The following is a 24850-nucleotide window of genomic DNA, read 5'->3' as shown; positions in this document are numbered from 1 at the left end:
GCAACAGTAGAAACTTCAGCCCCAGATGAGGAAGAATTAGACCACTCTTCTGAATCCGAGAAAGGGGAAATTAAAGAGGCCAAAATGTTCAAGGATGAGGGCAGGGAACCAGACCAGAAGACCTTTTCTAGCCTTTTTCAACCAACCCTGTTCCCTTCATTACTGTACAAGGCCAAAATGGCTTCAAATTTCAGCATGCAGCTGGAAAAACTCCACCCCCCCCCCCGACCAGGCAACTGTGTCTACAGACACCCTGTTTTCCAAGCAGGCTCCTCCATCAGAAACGATACCTACCCCAAAGATCTTCGTTGACCTGGTGCAATGTCAGTGGGATGCTCCCACCTCGGGCCCGACTTTATCGGCTTCTGACAAGAAATTCTTCAATGTGGCCAACAAATTGGCTCAGTTCCTATCAATCCCAGCTATCGACGCCCCGCTGACTGCCCTCTATACTTCAGCCAATATGCCAGGGGGCCCAGAAGATGTCCTTAAGCCAGAGGACAAAAAAGCAGATCTCACTCTGCAGCATGGCCACCAGGCAGCGGCATGGGCAGGCTGGGCCTCAACTACTGCCTCATTCTTCCCACATTCCTGTCTTCTCTTTGCTGCAGGATCTGCAACAGTGTATCCCCATCGCAGACCTCCATGCCCATTAGGATATCGCCAAACTAGTGGTGGCAGTTCAGTTTACATCTGATCCCACCCTCTCATCCGTCAGATTTGCCTCCCGAGCCATGGAATCTTCGGTGATATCTCGCAGACTGTTGTGGTTTTGCCAATGGCAGGCAGATGTGCGCCACAAATGGCATTTGGCCTCGGCTCCTTTCAATGGCAAATCTTTCTTTGGGGATGCATTGGATCCTTTTCTCATCAAGAACAAGGAAAAGAGGAAGGTTCTCCCTACCCTGCTCCCTATCCCAGGCGGTCTTCCTTTCAGGACCAAGATGGGGGATCATCCTTTCGGAACCAAAATTATGGTTCGTCCTTTCGGAGGGCAGACTACGGCACCAGGGGTATAGGCAGCAAGGAGGATATTCCTCTAGGCAGAGGGGGCAGTCTGACCACTACCAGAGGGGTAAGGCCTCCAAGCACCCCTTTTGCTGGGGCAGGGGACGTTTTTACCGCCGGACCTAATTTACCAGCATCTAGTTATCCCATTGGAGGCAGATTGGGTTTTTTCGCTGATCAATGAGATAGAACCACCTCCAATGTTTGGGTTAGGTCTACTGTTCATTCAGGGCTCGCCCTCGAGTTTATCTCCAACTAGGCTCTTCAGGGCCTGCCCGTTATCTAACAACCAGGCTCGACGACGCCTTATGCAAGAGGCGATTCAACATCATTTGGACATACAGGCAGTCCAGCCAGTGCCGGCGGACCAACATGGTCAAGGTTTCTATTCTATACTTTTGTCATCCCCAAGGCCTCGGGAGGCTGGAGAGCCATCCTTGATCTTAAAAAATTAAACAAGTTTATTCGTTATAAAGGTTTCAAGATGCATTCCTTGCAGACTATTTTGAGTAGTGTTAGGCACAGAGATTTTCTAACATCAATTGATTTAAGGGAGGCATACCTCCACATTCCCATTTTACCCCAGCATAGACAATTCTTATGTTTTTCCAACCTTGGACACCATTTTGAATAAATGGCATTGCCCTTTGGGCTGTCCTCCACTCCTCAAGTGTTCACCAAGGTGCTTGTGGCTCTGGTTGCTGCACTGAGAGAGGTACCTGTCAGATTATAGGCATATTTAGATGACATTCTCATACAATCTTCATCACCTAGTCAGGTGCAAAGGGACCTTGCGACCACTATGCAGGCCCTTCAGATCCATGGGTTTTCAATTAATATATCCAAGAGTCATCTTCATCCGACCACCAGGTTAATGCACCTTAGTGCCTTAATTGACACAATTGAGTGTAGAGTTTTCTTGTCACAGGAGCATGAGGACTCCCTTAAATCATTGGCAGGCCAAGTGGCCAGGGGACACAGGAACTCATTAGCCACACTTTCTAAATTGCTGGGCACCATAGTGTCTGCCATTTGGATAGTTCCTTGGGCATGCCTGCATTCCCGCAATCTCCAATAGTTCCTCTTGCCTTTTCAGAGGAGACCCTTAAGCTGTTCCCTGGCCAAGATGCGTATCCCAGTGGAGGTTTCTTGTTCCCTCCTTTGGTGGACGTCTCAGGCCATCACCAAGGGCTGTCTGTTCAAGACCAGAACTCTTCGACTCTCACCACAGATGCCAGCCTGTTTGGCTGGGGGGCCCACCTCCAAGGGCAGATGGCTCAAGTGCAATGGGACCAGGTGGACTGGACTCACAGTATAAACTGGACTCACAGTGGTGGGCAGGCATGTCTTGGTATTGATGGACAACATGTCAGCCAAGGTGCACATAAACCATCAAGGGGGGGACCAGATCACGTTCTTTGATGGGCAAAGCCATGCAGTTGGGTCTTTGGGCCGAGAGGAACCTGCTGTCTCTCACCGACAGTGAATGTCCAGGTGGACTGGCTCAGCTGCAAGGTTGTGGACAGTGCCGAATGGTGCCTGCACCCATCGGTCTTTTGGGACATTGTGAACAGATTTGGTATGTCTGTGATCGATTTCTTTGGCATCTGCCCCCCCAGAACACCCAGCTTCCTTGGTTTTAATCTCGGTTCCCGACTCAGCGGTCAGAAGGGGTGGATGCACTGAGATGCAGGTGGCCTCCGGGCCTCCTCTATGCCTTTCCCCCACTTCCTCCTGCCTCATGTCATCCAGAAAATCATGGGAGAGAAGGCAGAGGTGATCCTGGTCGCCCCCACTGGCCGTGCAGGCATTGGTTTGCAGACCTACAGACTCTTTCGGTGGACAGCCCTGGAGGATCCCTTGGGACCGAATCTCCCTCAGCCAGGGGTCACTGGAACACCCCGATCCCCAGTGGTTCCAGTTGACCACCTGGCACTTGAGTGGAGCATCCTGAAGGGGGACAATTCCTCCTCCAGGGTCATCCGGACGATCCAGGCTGCACAAAGCTTGTCCACTGAACGAATCTATGATTCAACTTGGTGGGTCCTTCTTTTCCTGGTGTGATGGTAAGACCTTGGACCCCATTAGGGCCACCATCCCACATGTCCTAGAATTTCTACAGGACAGTTTAGATAAGGGTTTGGCCATTAATACCATCTGGCTCAACTGGCATCCATCTCATCCGTTTTGACTTGTGGGGGTTCCCCTTCACTGTCCCAACAACCCACGGTACCTTGTTTCCTTAAGGGGGCTTCCAACCTTAAACCGTCAGTGGTGCACAGATATCCTTTGTGGGATTTACCCAGGGTCCTGGATGCTCTTACTTCAGCCCCATTTGAACCCCTTCAAGAAACTTCCCTTAGGTTCTTGACTCTGAAGGTATCCTTTCTGGTGGATATTACCTCCTCCAGGAGGATCTCTGAAATACAAGCGCTCTTGATCAGAGAAGTCCTGTGTGTTATCCATCTGGACTGGGTAGTGCTATGGCTGGATCCCTCCTTCATTCCCAAAGTGTGCTCTTGTTTCCACTGAGCACAGGAACTTGTGCTACCCAACTTCTGCCCCCGTCCTGCTTACCCTTTGGAACACAAGTAGCAAATCTTGGACGTGAGGAGGGCTCTAAAGATCTATTTGAAAAGAACTCGGCCCTTTCATTCCTCAGAGTCACTTTTCATGTCTTTCCAACCGTCCTCTCTGGAAGGTCTCGTCCACCACCATAGGCAGGTGGTTGCAGGCCTGTATAGCTATGGCATACCAATCCCACTCTGTTCCAATTCCACACGGATTGACTGCACCTTCTACAAGGAGTGATGCTGTTTCAGCAGCCTTGGCGGCCCAGGCTTCCTTAGTGGAGATTTGCAGGACAACAACATGGGCTGCCCCATCCCCCTTCATCAAAAACTATAAGCTGGACGTTTTTGCATCTGTGGATGCAGCTTTTGGGCAGCAGGTGCTTCAGTCAGTCCATAGGACTGGCAATCTGCAGAACCAGTCATAAACCCATCCGAGGGATGGCTACTACTTTGGTACATCCCAGCCTGGATGCTACTTCCATCACTATGGAGAAAGGGCATTGGGCCTTACCTGAGACACCTCTTCTCATAGGATGGAGGTAGCATCCAGCCCCTCCCAGGATAGGACTGATTCCTTTGTTTAACTTTTCCTTGTTAGGTTTTTTTTATCTCATTGCTTATTATGCATCTCATTGTTTATTAGGCACCTTCTTTTGTGACTGACTATTGTTTTAGAATTCAATATAGTACTTACCTGCATCAGATGATTGATATTTGGTGAACTGCTTCAGATGATTGGCATTTGACGGACTGGACCACGGGAGGCGATGATGCATGGAGTCTGACTTCCTTCGTCAGAACTGGGCTTTTGCCTAGTGACAGGGGCGTGTTTCAATTAACTGTCAGACTCAGTCCTCGCGATGAGTGGATGAAGATTAACCCAACCTGAGTGCTACCTCCATCCTATGAGAAGAGGAGTCTCAGGTAAGGACCAATGCCCTTTTCCATGATTAGCTAAAAGCCAATGAATATAAAGGAACTTTGTTTGCTAAAAGTGGATTATTCATATTTTAGAATGATATATCCAAAAATGGAGAAATCACCAAGATATGTTAGACAGGTCAAAAAGCAGCAGATCAGAATGAGTGATACATACATGCTTGGTACTTTCCCATTTAAAAAGATAAGTTCACTTCTGTGATGACACTTGAAAAGAGTTTTGAGAACAGGTTGTCATTATATAAATTATAAGAGAGGACTGTTAAATAGTTAGGAAATGAGATTTAATAAAAGCCCCAATGAACTCTGCCCTTTTGTCACATTCATTGGTTTTATACTTTGTGAATAACATTTTCTTACATTTGACTAGATTTAAATTTGAAATGCATGAATTCAAAAGTATATATAAAGTGTCTGACATGTATAATCCACTAAGGATATGCAGAGCCAGTGCGATCTTCTCGCAAAGCTTACCAGGTAGTCCACTGTTTCTTCAGCTTCTTTGCATAGATGACTCATACAATCTATTGCTGTCTTTTCAATTCTGGCTTTGTGTGCCAAGCTTAAGGCTTGGTCTTGTGCAGCCAGAATTAGTCCCTTGGTCTCTCTTTAACTTTTCTGCCTTTAATAATTGCCAGATGTTGTTATTATCTGTTTCCCTGTTATTTCAGATAGAATTTTTCCATACAGCTTCAGATCATCCATGAAAAGATGGGGATAGTGGGATAGTCTAACAGATATGTTTTTGATATTTGATAGCCATGGCCTGAGTTATTCAGCATTGTTTACACGGGAAACAGTGCAATGACAAATAATAGTGGTAACTCCTTGAAATATTTGATAGTGAATCTCTTTGAAATATTTCTCTCTTGATATTTACCTCTTTCAGTCTTTTACCATTGACCTGTAACTGTGTCTTCCAATGTACCATTGATCTTTGCAAAAGGTGTTGATGTTTCTACTGACTCCTCTTATTTCTAGGCATTTGATTATCCAATCATGTGACAGACAGTCAAATGCCTTTTTGTAATCAATCTATGTTACATTCAGGTTGGTCTTCCTTCTCTTGCAGTTTTCAAAATCATTTTGTCAATTAGGAGTTGATCTGTTGTTCCTTTGCTATTGGGGCAGTTTCCCTTCTGCTCAGTGAAAAAACATTGTTTTCAACTAGTTGCTGTTGGACTGCATCAGCTACCACACAAGTTAACAATTTGAAAGTTGTTGGCAAGCAGGTAATTGGCCTGTAGTTGCTTAGTGCTGCTCCCCCTTTTGCTGTATCTTTCATTATCAGGTAGGCTTTCCCAGATATTAGCCACTCTTCAATTTCACCTCCTTGTAGTATGTTATTATACTGCTTGGCAACATGGGTATAGACGAGTTAAATGTTTCAATCAAAAATTATGCAGTTCATCTTCACCTGGTATTGACCAATTCTTGATCTTCCTTGCTCCTCCTCTACCATTTCTGCTGTTATTACAAGTTCTTTCATTTCAACTTCTTTTTTATTCTTATCCACCTCTTTTAACCAAGCTGCTTCCTTGTATTACTTTGGGTTATCCCATATCTGCACCTGGAACTGCACTGTTTCTTCTTTGTCAGGCATTGAATGATTCACTGCAGTTTCTCCATTCATGGATTGGTAGAAATGTTTCTGATTGGATTGAAATTGGAGGTTCTGCCTATAATTTGCAATTCAAACTTTATATCTTTTAATCTTGGTTTAACTGTTATTAACTGCTTTATTATTTCCAGTGCTTCCTTGATCTTTCTTGTTCCTAAATGGTATTTCTTGATGAGGTATTCTTTGATCTTCTTGTTCTTCAGCTTCTTTTCTTTCATTTGTTCTAGCTTGCTTGCATATAATTTCAAGTTGCTGATCTTATTTGCCAATCTAACCTTCCATTTTTGTGGTGCACTGTTTGGATTTTTTCTTCTCTGTTGATTTTTCTTCTCTGTTGTTTTTGTATTCAGTTATAATTGCAGCTGTGCTGTACATTAGTTGGTTTGTTTTTTGTGCAGTGTGTTGGTGCTTATACTTCATATTGCAGTATTTGCATATTTTAATGCTTGTGCTAGCTCTTTTTTTGGAACAAGCTTCAATGCAGGCAGCCTTACTCTGCTGTTTTGTGCTGTTCTAAATGCTGTTATTCTTTGTTTCAATTCTTTTACTTCTTTAGTTAGAGGCCTTTGTTCTTCCTGGGGTAGAGGAGTGAGTGCCTGGTTTCCAAATGAAAACAATTTTATATCTCTACTGGATTCCTCTACTGCCAATTTCCCCTGATTTCCCTCTACATTCTGAGTTACTTCTGGCAAGGCTTTGATTTCTTTGCCCTGGGCGAACCTTTGCAGTTCTTCCAATTCTGCTTTTATGAATACTACATCATCATCATCATCATCATCATCATCATTATTTTGCAAACAAAATTACTTTTTCCAACCTTTCTGTCTTCTTCCCCTGCCTATGTTGTTTTGGCTTGATTTGTTTCATGAAGTCCACAGTTAAAAGAAACCTGGGGGAGAGAGAGATGGAGAGAGAAGAAAGGAAGGGAAGATGGAAAGGGAGGGAGTAAAAGGGTGGGAAGGAGCAAGGGTGGGAAGGAGCAAGAATAAGAGAGAGAGAGAGACCAAAAAGATTGCTAAGAAATAATTAATTTTAAAAACACAATTAAAATTAATTAGTTTAATTTGAATTACAACAATTGAAAAGCAAGATTGAATATTTTAAGAAGAAGCTGTCATAAATCAAATCCTCTGCATTCCTAGCAACATAGTAACATACCCATACTTAGTAATCCAAGATCCAAATATTGGGTGGTGCCTTGTGTTAACAAAAGAATAATTGACCATATATCAACTTCCAGAAGAGAACATCTATTTTGTTTGGCAATGTAATAGACCATTTTCGTTCCAAATACTAGCTGTGAATAATTTAATAGTGAAAGAACATGAGTTAAAAGCTTCTTTGTGGCCAACAGAGATAACTTTGATTCAAAAGTTTTGTAAGGAGATGAAATATAAATCCTTTGTCATTTCATTTGTGTGGTACGTGTTTACTCATTCTAACATGCTAATGACATTTTTCTCACTGTTCTTTGTTGTGCTCTGTTGAGAAATAAAGGGAGATTTAAATACTTTTTAGAACTAGAGGCCAGCAATGTGGCTTGAAAAAGTTGTAAAAATATGGATGAGCTACATATGCTGACAGTGCTGGTGTAATGAGCAAGACTACATATTAAATGTGGTGAAAGAAAGGGAAAAAGGGATATCCTTCAGCAAAACACAATCTTATCCAAATACATGCATGCTTAGATTTTAGACAATATTTAGATATAGGTTTTTCTGAAAACCATAACATGGTATATATGAATAGAATAGAATAGAATAGAATAGAATAGAATAGAATTGAATTGAATTGAATTCTTTATTGGCCAAGTGTGGTTGGGCACACAAGGAATTTGTCTTGGTGCATATGCTCTCAGTGTACATAAAAAGACAAGATACATTCATCAAGAATCATAAGGTACAACATTTAATGATAGTCATAGGGTGCAAATAAGCAAACAGGAAACAATTAATATCAATATCAATTGTAACTATACAAGCAGCAAAGTTACAGTCATGCTGTCATAAGTGGGAGGAGATGGGTGATAGGAACAATGAGAATAGTAATAGTAATGCAGCCTTAGTGAGTAGTTTGACAGTGGTGAGGGAATTATTTGTTTAGCAGAGTGATGGCAATTGGGGAAAAAACTGTTCTTGTGTCTAGTTGTCTTGGTGTGCAGTGCTCTATAGCGTTGTTTTGAGAATAGGGGTTGAAACAATTTATATCCAGAATGTGAGGGGTCTGTAAATATTTTCACGGCCCTCTTTTTGACTCATACAGTGTACAGATCTTCAATGGAAGGCAGGTTGGTAATAATTGTTTTGTCTACAGTTCCAGTTATCCTCTGAAGTCTGTGTCTGTCTTGTTGGGTTGCAGAACCAAACCAGATAGTTATAGAGATGCAGATGACAGACCCAATAATTCCTCCGTAGAATTGTATCAACAGCTCCTTGGGTTGATATAGATGATATAGATAGATAGAAATATATTCTGTCTATATATAGAAAGAACAACCAACACATAATGGCAGGGTATAGATACAAATAAGGACAGCATAAACTAAGAGCACAACCAAATAGTTAGCACTGTGTATAGGAACATCTGCAGAGTATACAGACTAGAACTTCTAAAATCCAAATACGACATTCCACTGAAGGTTGTGGAGAATAATAGGGATAAGATCTGTGGAACTTTTAGGTCCAGTTGAACAGGGAGGTACTAGCCAATCAACCAGTTGTCATGAGGTAAGACAAGGATTAGAGGACAGCAGAAGTGATAGATGTAAATGTACTAATTGACTGCAAGATTAGGAAGAAGATATATGATGGATAAGTAAAAGAGCCTGAAAGAGGAACTAATGTGGAAACTAAAAGCTAAAGTGATCTTAGTAGGTGCCAATATCTGGAGTCAACTCTAAGTTTTATTCCAAGTCTGTCAGTGGACCACTGGCAGTGAGGTGAAATTATCAGGCTCTATAATCCATTGTTTAGTGTAAACTCAGATTCTCACTGCCATGACTTTTCTTTCTAGATTTATAAAGAAAATGTATCATGTATAGATTATTCATGGAATTTGCTCATTGGCTATCCACAGAATCAGAAATGTCTCAGAAGTGCTGTGGTTATTCAGTGGAAAACTCCATAAGAACAAAGAAACAAAACAGAAGATATTTTACTACCCTTCAAATTGTAGCTCTGATGGTATGGATCAGTGAGAAGAAAGCCAAAGGAGATATATATTTTGCTTTTATGAGATTTCTGATTTGTCCCTCACCTGTCAAGTTGTAGAACATATTTTTAGTAGAAATAACCTTAAGTTTATTTTTTATTTATAGTGTCTTTTCTGTGTTAGCTTGGTAATGGTTTTAGCTTCTGATTATTTATTATTAACCTTATTACATTTGCCTATGTTTCTTAGCTTCTACAAATATTCTAAGAATAGAAACATGAACATAGATTTAAGCAAACACAATAATTCATTTAAGCCAATTAATTACAATTAGAACTAACCCAGAAATGGTTTGTGTGTTCAACTGTGAGAACAAACTAAATAATGACAATGAACAATGACTCTGCCTTGATTCTCAAAAGTTTCATGTCCACAAAAAGGTAACCTGCAATAAATATTTCAATATAATCTAGTGATATTTGCTCTAAGGGTCAAGATACCAGGGTAGAAATTATGTGTTGTAGTTCTGCCTTAGGCATTAAAGCCAGCTGGGCCAGTCACTCTTTCTCAGACCAATTAACCTCATGGGGTTATTCTTGTGGGGAAACAAGGAGGAAGAAGGGGTATTAGATATGTTTGCCACCTTGAGTTATTTATAAAAATAATAATGGCAGGATTAAAAAAGAACTTGAAAACTCAGCTGAAATAAATGAAAACCCACAGAAATTAGAATAGAAAAGTTGTCATTAACTTCAGCACAGTGCAGTTTACACAGAGACAAGCATACAAATGTTCAATGGAATATAAATTCAGATTATAAAATGTCACAAAATAGCTACTTTGTATCTATTCAAAAGAGATGTAAAGATTCAAAAGATATGTCACCATGGTTGACTGCTTTACCAGGAAGATACATTAATGGTGAAAAAGTGACATTAAAAAAAATATTCAGTTTTGGGATTTAAAAGGACTGACAATTTTTTTTTACTTATTTGAGAACTGTTGTACATGAAAGACCTAAAAAAGTCCATAGAACTGATTAAGAAAATATTTTAGAATAGAGTCTTTGAAGAATTCAATTTAGATCTGAGAGAATATTTAATTTTTCACCTTAACGTACCTAAGCTATACAAGAATAGTCATGTATCCTAATGCATCAGATTAGTAATTATATAATCTCTCTCCCTTAATATTCCATATTAATATTTTTGCATATCACCACTGCATATTATTAACAAATATCTCCATTAAGGTGAGCTATCTAATATTTTCAAACTGCTACAAAGTACATACGGATAGTCCTTGACTTACGATCACAACTGATCCCAAAATTTCCACTGCTAAACAAGACAGTTAAGTGAGTTTTATTCCATTTTATGACCTTTTTTGCCACAGTTGTTAATAAAATCATTGCAGTTGTTAAGTGAATCACATGATTGTTAAATGAATCCACCTTCCCCTATTGGCTTTGCTTATTGGATCTTGCTGCAAAGGTTATTATAACTCTGGGGCAATTGTCATAAATACATGCCAATTGCCAAGTGTTGGAATTTTGATCATGTGCCATGGGAATGCTGCCACAGTTGTAAGCGGAATAATTATTTCTGAGGGCTATAATGTTAAATTTGTAAACAACAACATGTAACTTCCCCATACTACAATACTTTTAATGCAGGGTTGATTTCCCATACTAAAAAGACTTTTAATTCAGGCAATATATGTATTTATTTGCTTTGTGTGTGTTTTTTCTGCATTAAAAAAACAGATTTAGAATCATACATCAATATTTAATTTCACTGTTGCTTATAGACCAGTGATGGGTTGCAGGCAGTATGCCCTGGTATGCGCGTACTGGAGCAAGCCCGGAGCACCGGATACCGTTCCGGTACGGTGCTCCGGAGGGTCCTCCCGCACAAGCTCCTTACCAGAGTTTAAAGGCTTTTGCGCTTCCACGCAGGTGAATGGCACATTCAGCACCTGTGCAATGCTCCACGGAGCAGCTGGAGCATCGCAGAGGCGCTTGAACGCATTCACATGCTGCACATGTATGCGTGTGCACTGCCCACGTCCATGAGGACGCTGCTGGCCCCATTCCAACCGCTACGGTTGGAACGGGATTTGCAACTCAACACTGTTATAGACTAACATTAAAATGATGAAAGTCATATAGTTATCATGAATATGGGACCTTAAAAGAACTCAGAATTTCTATAAAGTACAGGACTCAATATATTGCTGCAATTTGAAAAATGATGTACTATTTTTGTATGCTTGTCTAGTTCTATTTATGCATCACTCAAACCATTTAATCTACTTTCCATTATATTGTTCTGCTACAGCCATAAATTCCAACCTGAAGATAATAGATACATATCTCATATGACAATCTTCATAACCGCTTCTACTGATCTATTATGTTGTTGAAGCATTACAACTTTCCAGATCTGAAAAGTACATTTAAATCCTTCTTTAAGATATGTATTTGTTAGAAATTTATTTTCAAATACTGTTGTCATTCTACCCACCATCGATCCATATCCTTATTTCTGAGTCAGAAACTTCAAGTACAAGTGCAAATTGGGAGAATATTTTAATGCAGGTCTCATACTGGAACAGTAAATTTCTTTCAGAAAGTTCTGTACAATACTTGAATGAATATTAAGTTTCATAGCTAGATGTACATTATGTTTTAGGTTTTGATGTAATTAAGTGGAAGAGTCATTTGTTCTTGATATCAGTCTTGTACTCAGGAAAACTTTTCAGAAAAGATTTTATTTTATGCAAAAGGTTGCAGAAAAAATCATCAAATTAAAACTTTTTAAGCTGAGAAATGGCAGTTCTGAATGAGACATGACGATTAACGGGCGAGAAAATTAACCAGTATCATCTCTCCATGTATTATAGTCATTATAGTATTATAATTAGGAACTCTTTTCCCCACCCATAGGTAGGAGAGTTGTTATACCAATCATAATTAGAACCCTCAGAGGAATACCTAAAAGTATCAATATCCCTTAATATCTGAAAATATTTAATTTTTCATACCTGAACATTCAGTTTCTGCCAATCTTGGACTGAGAATCTAAGTGTAGATTACCTACACATAATAGTAAAAACAATAATAGAGTAATATTTGTGCAAGAAATATTCTACCTTACAACACCACATCTGTTATCCTACTCTCCAATATACAGAATCTCTTTCTTTTTCTCTCCTTTGAAAGAAACTTACAGATTGCAATGAAATAGCTATAGTTCCAATCTTTGACCTTAAACCATTATAACTAATGGGAATTGAAAACTCAGCAAGCTAGAGTGGACACATTCTATTGGAATTTGGCCTTGACAAGATGAATTGAAATGAAGGACTATGGTTCAATTAGTCATCCTTTCTGAAACTGCAATTCATGTGTCAGTAAGGTTTTCAAGAATCTTTTGTCTATATTGCTCAAAATAAATGGTGAAGTATTTGTTGTGAAAACATAAGTTGAATCATCAGTTATTTTATTTGCAGTTTTCCTAATTTCCTTCCTTCCTTCCTAAAACCCCAGTAAAAATAAAGTAAAACATAAGAAAAAAATGAAGAGCTTTGAAATCTACAATGCTTTTTTTTTCCTAAAAGGAGCTAGAATGAACTGGTATCATTAAAAAAACTGAAACATAATATGGATAGTTTTCCATTTCCTAGAGACATACATAATGTTAACTTCATACTTCAAGGAAGTCTATGACAAGCTGTCAATTGAAGAAACCAAGGCAAAAATATAGACTACTTATCTTTCTGCAGAATGAAAACAAATCTCAAAAGTCCATTAGTCCTCCAGCATCAGGTAATTGGCACAATAAACATTTTCATTTATATCACATTTCATTTTCTAATAATTATAATTATTGAAATGGGAATTTTGAAATACAAAGAAATCAACACAAACATATCAAGAGTTACATTTGATTTTGAATGGGATTGCCATACCCCATTCGAGGGAGATATGCAACCTATATCAGATCCAAATAATCAAAATGAAAGACGGAGTTAGTTCTGAGTAGCTTCTTTATTGTTGTTCACCTACAGAGAGAAATCTTGCCAAACGAATGCAACTATCTGCATAGCTGTTAGATATATACTGGAATCACCAGGGGAGTTTCGCCTTTTCGCTTTTTCGCCTTTGCCTTTTTCCTGCATACCAAAGATTCCTGTGACTCTATATCTATCAGTTTTCTTAAGTCCACAGCTCCTTACCAGTTCTGTCCCAGGGGGAACTTCAGACCGTGACTCATCCCCTAGTCGCTTCAATACTTGATTATTGCAATCCATTCTATGTTTTTGAAGACTGTTCTTGAAGATAACTGCGAAGCTCAAAGCAGATTGCAGTGGCAAGGACAGATATGAATTACCTCAGTATGTGATATGCATGTGTGTTCCAACAGCTGCAGTGGTTGTTAAGTTGTTTTCGGGTGTGATTCAAGGTGATGATTATGAGCCAAAAAAAATTATACAATGCAGGGCCTAATTATTTGAAGACCTTGAGATTCCTTCAGTTAAAGGGCCAGAGTACCTTCAAGACCACCTGCTGCCACATACCTCCCAGCAGCCAGTAACATCCCACAGATTGGGCCTCCTTCAGATGCCGTCAGCCAGACAGTGTCAGCTGGCGGGCCCTCGGAGGAGAGCCTTCTCTGTGGCAGCTCCGAGTCTCTGGAACCAGCTATCCCCGGAGATCCAGACCATACCCACTCTCATGGCCTTCAGGAAAGCTGTAAAAACTTGGCTGTTCTGGCAGGCCGGGGGCTGTTGACCTCACTTTTGAGGTCCAGCCCCGATTAGCATGAATGTACGAGGTGTTGCTGTTTTTTAACTGTTTCTTTCATTATGTGTTTCATTATGTGTTTTTCTCTTTATTTTTGTAAGCCGCCCGGAGTCCTTCGGGATTGGGCGGCATATAAATGTGTTTAATAATAATAAAATAATAATAAAGAGTGCTGTCTATCAGGGCTCAGGAAGTGTGCCTTGTCTGACATAGTGCATGCCCTGTGTCCTACTCTGATGGCACTCTGGAGGGCAATAAAGTCCTACAAAGTCTCCCAGGCCTTGAAATAAAATTTCAAGCCTTCTGCTGGATTGTGATGAAATATATTCTCTGCTGGATTTGTCATCTTGTTTTTTTCCTATGGTAATCTTTCTTTCCCATTTTGTTTGTTTTGGGACATCACTGGCCCAGTAACAAATAGATAAGGGAAAAGCCAAATGCTAAAATATTTGTACATTGTCATTTTAATCAATTATTTAAATCAGTGAAAATTACAAATCTATCCAATAATTTTAAATATTGAACTTTGAATGAGGGCTACTTCCTTGTGTGTGGCTTGAGGAAAATGTTTTCTGGTCCAAAAGATCCTCGAAGATAGAAATACAATTTTGTGAAATATATAATGAACTATTTTATTGAAAATACACAAGAACTGTAAGAACTTACAAATTCCCTATAAATACCTTGGCGCGGTTCCTGTGGGTTTGAATCGCTGTCATCTATTCTTTGTATTCAATAAACTGCCTGACTTCTTGGATCCTGGCTCCTGCATCTTCCATCCGCCTCAATATACAAAAATTTTAACTCATGAGTTAAGGAAGTCCAAGTATAAATAATAATTTGCTACAGCCATTTATTGGCATTCTGGGCTGACTAATCTTTTTAAAGCAAATGTGAACATTGCAAACTATGTTAAACTGAATATGTTTGTCTAACTGTAGTGCCAAAATTGTAGTTCCACCTGTAGATCTATGAAGGCTGTGAGGCTTCTCAATGAGAAGTGGTATCAGTAGCAAAATACATATTTGCATGTGCATATTCAAAATCACAATAATCTAGAGAGACTTCCAGTTTGTACTTCCGGCACCTTCGGAAACCTGATCTGCAAGCTCTGCAGTCAGCTCTGACCTGTTGGATATATTTTGGATCATAGCCACCCTGAAGGAGTAGTGATGTAAGGTGGGACTGCCTGGAAGGTCAAGGAGAGCTGCATCTCTCCTTGCCTGACTTAGAAAGCCCTCTCATCTGAAGACAAGGAGCAGTGGCATTCAAAATGGCTGCCATGAAGCTGGGAACTGCCTCAATACCCAAGACTGTGCTGAAGAGGAGAAAGTGAATGGAGCGTGATCTGGGAGAGAAAATACTTGTTTTGGGAAGTTGACCCCAGAAATCCAAGGGGGAAACATCTTTAAAACTATGTGTTGAAACTGCAAATGGGCACACAGGAAAAATACCAGAGAATTGCAGGAGGAAAAAAAATGCTTTTTAAATAATAAACAGAAACTTGGTTCCTCAAAGCTAAAAGACATGATATTGAGAGCATTTTAAAATGTTGGAATTAAAGTCCCAAATTTGTCTTCACAAACATTGCTCAATCACTCAATTATTGGATTTATAATTTTAAAATAATTTGAATAATTGAAAAAATAATTGAAATTGGAACTGTTAACAATATCATAGAGACGTTAAAGCAGACAGAAGCGACAACCCCATCTGCTGTCGAAAAGGGAAATATACAAACTTGGAAATAACTATTCAAAAAGACTGAAATAACTGTTAAATAAAAGACCTTCTCTAAGACCACAAAGGATTTCGATAGATTTGATTATTAACTAAGGACTTCAGTTAAGAGCTCCTCAACATCATTGGATATTATTGAACATATAAGGTAATTTGAAGATGTGTGGATAACCTCCTGGTGAATTTAAATTGTTTGGATTGACTATTGATGAGACATTTAAAATTGTCACTTGGAAGTTTGACTTTTATAATTAATGAACTCTGGACAGTAGACTAAAAAAAAAGATTGAGAAAACTCAGACACAACATAAGATGAAAGTGAGGAGAACCAAAGTAGAATGAAGTTTTTTCAAAGCATTGAGAAAATATTTGATCGTATAGACCAAAAATTAGGAAATTTAATACAAAGGATAATGGACAATGATCAGGACAAGGAAGAAAGGAGCTACCAGAAGAAACAGAGGGGAAAGCTGAGATAAATCAGCAAGAAGAAGATAACAAGGAAGAGATGTTGCCAAAACAAATAGAGATTAAGGAACTAAAAAAGGAGAGAAATAATGTAGAAGATTTAAAAAGGGAATGGGAGAAACAGGAAGAGAACTGGGGAAAAGAGAGAGGAGGTGGAATGGATAGTTCTGGAATTAGACAGTGGGAAAGGGTAGCGTTAGGAGGAAAAGTTAGATTCCATAGTCAAGTAGAGGGAATAAAATATGGGAGGAAAACTAAAAAGAAAATAAGATCAAAGGTTCAGAAGTAGGTAAGAGATGGATAAAGGAAAATAGAGTAAAAGAATAGTATATCATACTCTCCAGGTGCTGTCAGCCAAACAATGTTGGCTGGTGGCTCCCCGGGGGAAGGCCCTCTCTGTAGCTGCTCCGACCCTATGGAATGAACTACCCCCAGAGATCCGGACCCTACCCACTCTCATGGCCTTCCGAAAGGCTATCAAAACCTGGCTATTCCGGCAGGCCTGGGGCTGTTGACCTCATGGCCGAGGTCCAGCCCCGATTAGACTGGGTGCATGATGTGTTTTTTTTTTAATTCTGTTCTTCCTCCGTTTTTTAACTTTTACTTTTTAAAATTTATTCTGTAAGCCACACGGAGTCCTTCGGGATTGGGCGGCCTATAAATTCATTAAATCAAATCAAATCAAATCAAAAGGACAGAAAGATGGTTCAGAAAGAAAGGCTGATAGTAAAAGACATGTATAAATAATATGAAACAATGGAAATGAAATGTAATATTTATGAATGATAAGGCTATGTTTATGTGTACTGAATTGTATGTTACCCAGTTACCACACCATTCACGGAGTGTTATGTATAAAGAATATATAAAAAATAAGTCCTTAAGATTAAACAGTTCTGTACGTTGCTCTATGAAACTTTGTATCATGGTCTGCAAAATTTGAAGCTGCTTGAGAAAAATACTTTCAAAGGATGTGAGGGCTTCACAGGAAACTTATTCTAATTTTCTTACAAATTCTGGAAATGATGTTTTACATAAATATTACTTTATATTTCCTACAAAAATAATTTTAGAAAGTACTCAATCACTGTAATGTAGCTATTTCTTAACAGGATTTTGACTTACATATGCTTCACAGTGCTTTACAGTTCTCTCTAAGCCGTTTACAGATTCAGCATATTGCCTCCAACAATCTGGGTCTTTATTTTACCAACCTTGGAAGGATGGAAGGCTGAGTCAACCTTGAACCACTGAAAATCGTACCACCAAACTGCTGGCAATTGGCAGTCAACAGAATTCACCTGTAATACTACATTCTAACCACTGCGCCATCATAGCTCTTGATGGAAATGTTATAATATGATGAATTTGGCACTGCAACTGTGTGGCAGAAATGAAGGAAAAGGAGGGGAAAAAAGGTCCCATAGAAAAAAGTAAAAAGATACTTCAAACAAAGCTAAAAATACATTGATTTGCATTCTTGGCTTTTAATAAAACTTCCAGAACAGCTCAGATTCAGGTTTCAAAAACAGATAAACAAGCACAGCAATATTTTTCACCACTGAGTAGTAAAATACCAGCTTTTTTCATTCTGAAAGAAATTTGAGCAAGGGAGCATATGCATTTCTTAAATACACAGATTGCTTGCACAATCATTGTTGTGACTTTTTGTCTGGAACTGTGGTGAATAAATGTCCTAAAACTAAACAAAATTCATTATGAACATATTTCATTTCTCTGCCTTTTGTATCTTAATTCACAGATAGATAGATAGATAGATAGATAGATAGATAGATAGATAGATAGATGGATGGATGGATGGATGGATGGATGGATGGATGGATGGATGGATGGATGGATGGATGGATGGAGGGATGGATGGATGGATGGATGGATGCATGGATGCATGGATGGGTGCATGGATGGGTGCATGGATGGGTGCATGGATGGGTGCATGGATGAGTGCATGGATGAGTGCATGGATGCATGAATGGATGCATGAATGGATGCATGGATGGATGGTTCCTGAGCTCCATTTTCAGCTGTGATGGCCTCCTACAAACCTCTGCCAGCAAAAAGTTTAGTTTAGTTTAGTTTATTTGTATGCTGCCCTTCTCCAGGAGGGACTCAGGGCGGCGAACAACTCAAAGGGGAAAGGGAACATAAACAACAGTACACATAATTAAAATACACGAAAATCACACAGCCATACCAGTCGAGAGGGGAGGGGAATTCATCAACCCCAGGCCTGCCGGCACAGCCAGGTTTTGATGGCTTTCCGGAAGGCCTGGAGAGAGCTGAGGGTCCGGATCTCCGCGGGGAGTTCATTCCAAAGGGCCGGAGCTGCTACAGAGAAGGCCCTCCCCCGGGTAGTAGCCAGATGACATTGGCTGGTGGACGGAACCCAGAGGAGGCCGACCCTGTGTGATCTGATGGGTCTTTGGGAGGTAATTGGCAGCAGGCGGTCTCTCAAAATGGATCTCAGGGGGCCCACACATGCAATCCTCCATTTTTCGCCATGATGGTCCTCCCAAGTTCTGTGTCAAGCCTGCATTTATATTCCTTTTAGAATTTTGGCCTGCCACACTTTCTCTTATTTCATTATGCTGTTTCTTTAAGTATAGTCAATTGGGGGGGGGATTAGAAGGAGTAGGATTTTGGAATGTCTTGTTTTTCATTCTTTGCTAGAAGCCAAAGTCATCCTTTGTCTCCACACTAGTACACCTGACCGGAAGAAGCCGGGCATGGATGCCAGCGTGGAAGAAGGAGATTGGACCATGTGATGGATTGTGGGTGTGGGAACAAGATCATGAACTTTTAACTGGGTGGAATTCTGTTGTAACTTCCAGAGTTGGGATCCCACAGCTATGTGCCAACATGCCTGCTTTATTAAATTGGAACTTTAAGCATAGTTTTGCCTTCGATTCTGATTTGATTCTACATGGTATTTGGAATGCTGGCATCATCCCAACTCTCTCTTCAAAATAAATCACCAGCACCTCTTTCTCGGAGGGGGGGGGCTGGTGAGGTTTGCTGTTTCTCCAATGCTCAACCACACCGGTCAGCATAAAACATCAGCAAACAATTAGGAGAAAGCCTTTTGAGATAAGAAGCTGAGATGAGACGTTCCTCTGCAAATCTGCAAAGGCAAAAGCAGTTTCGTTTTTAAAAATCATTGCCGCTGGCAAGAAGCCCAGCCTGTGGGGGATGGAAAGAAGAGGAATGAATGCAGTCAGCTCTGATGGAGATCCCGGACCATTCCGGACAACTAAAGATTTAAAGGTTTATTTCACTTATATGCCGCCCTATTCCCGAAGGGACTCAGGGCGGCTAACAACCCAAGGGGGGGGGGGGGATAGTACAAACAAAAAACAAAGGACAAGCAACAAAATACAAAAACAATTTAAAAACAATCAACAGCCACACAATTCAAGCGGGGATGGGAACTCATCAGCCCCAGGCCTGCTGGAACAGCCAGGTTTTAACGGCTTTGCGGAAAGCCTGAAGGGTTGTGAGGGTCCGGATCTCCACGGGGAGCTTGTTCCAGAGGGCCGAAGCAGCCAGAGAGAAGGCCCTCCTCCGAGTGGTCATCAATCGACATTGGCCAGCGGATGGAATTTGGAGGAGGCCTAGTCTGTGGGAACTAAATGTGAGTGCATTCTACCCCTCATTCCCTCCAGCCAAGGCTTGGGAAAAACCCTGGAGTGGAGATTTTGACTCCTTCCAAATGAGCCAATGCCCTGCAACTGAGTTGAAGACAGAATCCCTAGCAAGATGGGATTTTCAACCCAGCCAGCAAGAAGGGATTTGGCAAACATCCTCCACTTACCAGCCACCACTGAATTGGATTTTCTTCCCAGAGTATGGATGGTTAAGATGCCAGTGGGCACTTCCAGGACCATCAACATGGGAAAGTCCCCCAAGCCAGCAGAGGGGCCCTTGGGCCAAAAATCCTCCAAGGCAGCAGAGGGGCCCTTGGGCCAGAAATCCTCCAAGCCAGCAGAGAGGCCCTTGGCAAATAAAACCCCCTAACCAGCCAACATTGGGTGAACTGCAACCTGTGAATCAGGCACCCTTGGGATGGGTCTTAATCCCATGTCCTGGATGGAAGGGATTCCAATTGGTACCTGCCCTTCCTCAGCAGATGGCACCATGGCAGACAACTGGGCAGTGGCCAACCAAGGGATTGACCTCCCCACCAGTTCCAGTCTCCCCTGCAATGCCCCAAAAGGTTCTTGCCCAACCTTCCTACAGAGAAAGGTTCTCAACAATGGAAGAAGGGATTACCAATGGATTAGCTGCAGAATGGATGGTGGAAAAATGTGCTGAGGTGGTTCCTAAAGTTAGAGATGTAACTAGGTCCCTTTCCTCGTGGGGCCCAACAAAATGCCACCTTTGCTGTCAACCTGGCCACAAAATGTCAGAGTGCTTGGCTCCAGCCCCATTGCCACAAATGTGCGCACCAACTGCCACGGCAGAAAAGAGAAGGCCCCAGATGCCACCACAAAAGAGTCATCTGGCCCAACAACTTTTAGAAGAGGATCCCCAACTTAAGGTGACGAAGAGTCCTACCAAGGGGGAGGCCTCAGAGGAGAAAAAGGGTCAAAAACCTCTAGAAGAAAATGCCCAACTTAAGGTGACAAAGAGTCCTATCAAGAGATTTAGATTTAGATTTTACTTTATTTGTATGCCGCCCTTTTCCCTGGGGGGACTCAGGGCGGCTCACAATTCAAGGGAAGGGAGGAATAGACAAGTTACAAACATGAAGACAATACACCGTTAAAAAGCAAAACAGTCATACCATTCGAGTGGGGTTGAAGTCTTTAGCTCCAGGCCTGTCGGAACAGCCAGGTTTTAAGGGATATGTGGAAGGTCTGGAGGGTGGTGAGGGTACGAATCTCCATGGGGAGTTCGTTCCAGAGGGTTGGAGAAGCCACCGAGAAGGCTCTCCTCGGGGTAGTTGCCAGTCGACATTGGCTGGCTGATGGAATTCGGAGGAGGCCTAATCTATGGGATCTTATTGGTCTAGTGGAGGTAATTGGCAGTAGGCGGTCTCTCAAGTACCCAGATCCAATACCATGAAGGGCTTTGTAGGTGACAACTAGCACCTTGAAGCGCACCCGGAGATCAACAGGCAGCCAGTGCAGCTCGTGGAGGATAGGTGTTACGTGGGTGAAACGAGGTGCACCCACGATCGCTCGCGCGGCTGCATTCTGGACAAGCTGAAGTCGCTGAATACTCTTCAAGGGCAGCCCCATGTAGAGCACATTGCAGTACTCCAGCCTAGAGGTCACAAGGGCACGAGTGACTGTTGTGAGAGCCTCCCGGTTCAGGTAGGGACGCAACTGGTGCACCAGGCGAACCTGGGCAAATGCCCCCCTGGTCACAGCTGACAAATGATGTTAAAAAGTCAGCTGTGGGTCCAGGAGGACTCCCAAGTTGCGGACCCTATCTGAGGGGCATACTATTTGACCCCCCAGCCTGAGAGATGGAACACTTGGCCAATTAGTGGGAGGGAAGCACAGCAGCCACTCGGTCTTATCTGGATTGAGTACAAGCTTGTTAACCCCCATCCAGTCTCTAACCGCCTCAAGGCCCTGGCTCACCACGTCCATCGCTTCATTGAATTGGCACGGGGGGACAGATACAGCTGTGTATCGTCCGCATACTGGTGGTATTTTATCCCGTGCCGTCGAATGATCTCGCCCAGCGGTTTCATGTAGATATTAAAGAGAAGGTGGGACAGGACCGAACCCTGCAGCACTCCATACGTTAGGGGCCTAGGGGTCGATCTCTGCCCTCCGACTAACACCGACTGCGACCTGTCCGAGAGGTAAGAGGAGAACCACCGTAAGACAGTGCCTCCCACCCCCACCTCCCGCAGTCGTCGCAGAAGGATACCATGGTCGATGGTATCGAAAGCCGCAGAGAGGTCAAGGAGTACCAGGATGGAGGCATGACCTCCATCCCTGGCTCTCCAGAGATCATCGGTCAATGCGACCAAAGCGGTTTCAAGGGGAGGCCTCGGAGGAGGAAATTGCTGAAGATGACCCAATGGTGAATGCAACCATCCACCCCTTTGCCTTCCAAGTCAACCTCCAAGTGCCTAAGACAGTGTTGGAGGGGTAAGCTGAAGCAGTTGTGAGCACCAGTTGCGCTCAATGCTTAATCAGCACGTCGATTGTCAAGCAACTAGGCATAAGCACAAGACCTCTAGCCTGTCCCATTCGGGGTGAACAGGTGGATGGAACGCTAATTGGAGGGGCCCAACCCATGCTAGTAACTGAACTGAAGTTACAAGTGGGCCGCCACTGCGAGCTTCTCAGATTCATTGTTGCTCCAGAGATACCGGAGAAAATAATCTTGGGGCTTGCATGGCTTGACAAGTGGAAACCTATGATAAAGTGGGAAGACAGTGGTAGGAAATTGATGATTGTGGATGAGCCAATACCACCGATGGAGGAAAAGGGCCAGCTATGAGATTGGCGCTGCTAACAGACCAGTCTGGACTGCTACAACGAGTGGCCAGCCCTAACAGACCATGGGAAGAGGTCGCAATGGACTTCATTGTGCAACTCCCAGACAGCAGTGGAAACAGAGTAATCTGGACAATTATGGATTTGGTTTCTAAGCAGGCACACTTCATCGCTTGCTCAGAGTTGCTGTCCGCAAAGGAATTAGGGAAAATGTTTGTGAAACACATTTATTGCCTGCATGGATTGCCCAAGAGGATAATTTCAGACCGTGGAGTCCAGTTCACAGCCAAGTTCTGGAGTCCTGAGATCCATGGGGTCCACACAAGAACTGAGTTCAGAGGTTCATCCCAGCATGAACTGTGCAGCAGAGAGAGCCAATGCCTTGGTGGAACAATACATCCGGTGTTTTGTGGACTATCAGCAAGACAACTGGTCAGACTTGCTACCCTTCGCCGAAGTGGCGTACAACAATGCAGTTCACAGCAGCACTGGATTTACTCCTTTCCAGATTACCAGTGGCATGGAATTTGTTCCCATGCCTGAGCTGCCTAGAGAACTTCCCTCCTCCATATCTTTGAATGAATGGATTGACATGCTAAAGAAAGGATGGGAGAATATGAAGAAGGCTATAGCAGTTGCAGCAGAAGCCTACCAGAAGCAAGCTGATAAACACTACTCGCTCCAGAAACCCTTCCTTGTGGGGAACAAAGTTTTTGTGTCTACCAAATACTTAAGATTAGGAATGCCTAGCAAGGAATTTGGTCCAAAATTTCTAGGTCCATTCCCAATAGTGAAGATAGTTAACCCATTTACAGTTCAGCTCAGTCTACCCAGAAGTCTAGGGAAATTTGGCCCGGAATTTCATTGTAGCTTGTTGAAACCAGTAAATGGGTCTAGCATAAGAACATCCACCCAAACTTTCTCTCCTCCTTTAGAGATAGAAGGTGAAACACCATCTATAGTGATAGGAGGGGAACCACAATCTGAGGTGGAAAAGATTGTAGACTCTAGGTTGAATAGGGGTCGCTTGCAGTACTGAGTGCAATGGAAGGGCTGCCCTTTGTCTGAAGCCACTTGGGTGTAAAGCTGGAACTTAAAAGTGGAAAAGTTATTAGAAAATTCCATGAGAAGTTTCCCGATAAGCCAAAGGGTCCTCTAGAGGTGGAAGTAGGTGGTTAATTTTTTATATGTTTACTTTTATGTTGTTCTCTTTTCAGGAAACGTTTTTCTTCTGAGGAGAGGCCGCCTGTCAGGCCTGCATTTATATTTCTTTTAGAATTTTGGCCTACCACACTTTCTCTTATTTCATTATGCTGTTTCTTTAAGTATAGTCAATGGGGGGGGATTAGAAGGAGTAGGATTTTGGAATGTATTGTTTTTCATTCTTTGCTAGAAGCCAAGGACATCCTTTGTCTCCACACCAGTACACCTGACTGGAAGAAGCTGGGCATGGACACCACCATGGAAGAAAGACATTGGACCATGTGATGGATTGTGGGTGTGGGGACAAGATCATGAACTTTTAACTGGGTGGGATTCTGATGTAACTTCCAGAGTTGGGATCCCACAGCTATGTGCCAACATGCCTGCTTTATTAAATTGGAACTTTAAGCATAGTTTTGCCTTCGATTTTGATTCGATTCTACATGGTATTTGGAACTCTGGCATCCTGTTTTTGCTGGCACAGAGCTACAGGAGGCCGTCGTGGCTGAAAACAGAGCTCATGGTTCTACCAAGCTCCATTTTCACTGGTAGAGGGCTGTAGGAGGCAGTTATTTTTTAATGGTAGACTGCAGCCCATCTCCCATAGATAATAAAAACCAATTATTAGGATACTTCATTTTCAGAATTAATGTGAATATTAATCTAGATGAACAGATGAGCCATCATTGTCATTCTGTTTTTTTTAAATAATGTAACACCTTTCTAAAATACATCTATTTAAGTAATGGTGAATTGTAAAGAAAAGTCTAACTGATCATCAATTGATCTAAATTGAAGCAGTAAGAATATTCTACTATGTAAAATACAAAGTAAATTTATTTTTGCATGATTAATTGCTCTCTAT

The sequence above is a fragment of the Thamnophis elegans genome, chromosome 6 (assembly GCF_009769535.1).
Source record: "Thamnophis elegans isolate rThaEle1 chromosome 6, rThaEle1.pri, whole genome shotgun sequence".
NCBI classification, from domain to species: Eukaryota; Metazoa; Chordata; class Lepidosauria; order Squamata; family Colubridae; genus Thamnophis; species Thamnophis elegans.
This window is presented reverse-complemented; position numbering follows the sequence as displayed.